Source organism: Nannospalax galili, unplaced genomic scaffold (genome assembly GCF_000622305.1).
Source record: "Nannospalax galili isolate Female #2095 unplaced genomic scaffold, S.galili_v1.0 scaffold13363, whole genome shotgun sequence".
NCBI lineage: Eukaryota > Metazoa > Chordata > Mammalia > Rodentia > Spalacidae > Nannospalax > Nannospalax galili.
The window spans coordinates 5,947-7,915 of NW_008349637.1; the positions used below are offsets into that span (position 1 = coordinate 5,947).

The window sequence follows — 1,969 nt, forward strand, 5'->3', positions numbered from 1 at the left end:
TCATCTTGGGAGCGTCTTGGGACCTGTGACATAGAGACTCCATCTACAACTTGACTCTTTTCGGTTCTCCAACCTCATCCTCGCACACAGGCTCCGAGAATATACTCTGATCCTCCTCATAGAAGCAGCCCTGTGGACATCTAAATAGCCTCACAGTGCAGTTTTTGTTCCTATTTGTAGCACCGTGTTAACCAATGGTGTACTTTGCAATCAATAATGAACTCCAACATCCTCGGGTCCGGCTTTACTGATATTCATTGTGAAATCTGTCCTGACCCACTGCTACTGAAACTTTCTGGAACACCAGGTCACCGTTTTGAAATCAAATAAATCAGGAGCTGGCTTGTGTACAAGCTGAAGAAAAGTGCTGTTTCCATTACTAAGTAGATGGCTCTGACTTCAACTGCAGGAGATGGAGGTCGGTTCTTCAGGGATGATGGACACAGAGTGAAGATTGGGTCATCTTAACTACTCAGTGAATCCAAAATAAATGAGGAAGAAGTTCAAGGTCAGATGCATATATGATCATCCACTTCATAATTTAACATTATTGTAATTCATACCAAGTTATTGTGATGATTTTTATTTACATACTAAAAATATTATATTATAAATAAGGAAAAAAGATGTATAAACCACATTGTAGGATTTTTCTGTGTCATCCTACTCTTTCTCCGTGACAATCTTTATAAGATCCCAAGTCCCTGTTTTTGTGGAGCCTCTAAAGCTCACAGTTCTAGACATCACAGTCCCTGTATATGAATCATATAGAAACAACCCATATGGGCAGTAGGGTCCCAAACTCATCTCCTTAGACCATCTCCTTTTTTATGCTCCCTTATTCTTACCAGGGATCCAGAATATTAGCACCACCAAGAAATGAGCAAGATTCCTCCTCTTGAGAAGCTGAATTAAGGATTCCAGATCAGTCCAGGCAAGGTTGGAACTGAACTTTTATCCTATACTTGAAAGGGAGATGCCTCCTTTGGGAACAATATACAAAACTCCTGGTGGGTGAAGCAAGTGTAACCAAGCAAGTGTAGAAAGCCGCTAGGGTGAGCCTAGTGATATAAATATCTTTTATAGTTGAAGGAAACCAATAGAGATAAAATTCATGCTTTCGGACGCAGTCTGCAGAAGTCCACAGTGAATATCGGTGATGTGGGGTAGGGGGAGACAGGATGCAGATAGCACTGACACCCTAAAATAACTAGAGACCTGAGGATATACATGCTGATTAATATTTGGGAGGAGAAAGAGAACTCTGCTGGGCTCCCTGTCAGCTAGTATTGATAAGAAATAGCTCTCACATCATAATTAAGGATCTTCAGAGTTTTTTTCCCATCAGTGGCAGAGAGTAGAGCTAGTTTAAAAGATACCGGTATTAGCATGACCAGGTAAACCATAGAAATGGTGCAAAAACACAAATAAATGTTTTTTTAATTGACCTAATGATTTAAAATCCATAAACGTTTTCAAAGCTAAGGAACTTTTCTTAGAGAGAAAGATTTGTTTCAAAGAGGAAACAAATCTCTTTCTACTACAGGTACAACGTATTGTGGAAGAGCCCTTTTGATCATGACTTCTTTCAGATAAGTGTGTCCATGTCCATATATACTACCTACATACATGTCTTTATAATGTACCTAAGTATATACATTATATTTGTGATCAAACATTACAATAAGATTTATTTATTATTTTTATTTTACATATATTCTTGTGTCTGTGTGTGTATCCCATGTGTGTGTGGGTTCCCAAAGAGGACATAAGAAGCCCTTGGTTGCCTGAAACTAGAGTTACAGGTCGTTGAAATCAGCTGAAGTGCGTGCAGGGAAACAAACTTGGGCCCTCTGAATAGTAGAAGTGTTCTTTACCATGAGCCATCTTTCCAAGCCAAAAGAATCATACATCTCGCCAAGAAAGTTCAAATACATTGAATTAGGTTAATTTTTTAAAAAGACTGAGT

General features: G+C 38.8%; 1 long non-coding RNA gene across 1 annotated transcript; it reads left to right on the forward strand.

Moving 5' to 3' along the window:
• The first annotated feature begins 21 nt into the window (after positions 1–21).
• On the forward strand, positions 22–1,622 carry LOC115072677. Its single transcript, XR_003851707.1, has 3 exons — positions 22–508; positions 852–939; positions 1,547–1,622. It is a non-coding gene; the product is annotated as an uncharacterized LOC115072677 (long non-coding RNA).
• The last annotated feature ends 347 nt before the right edge of the window (positions 1,623–1,969 follow it).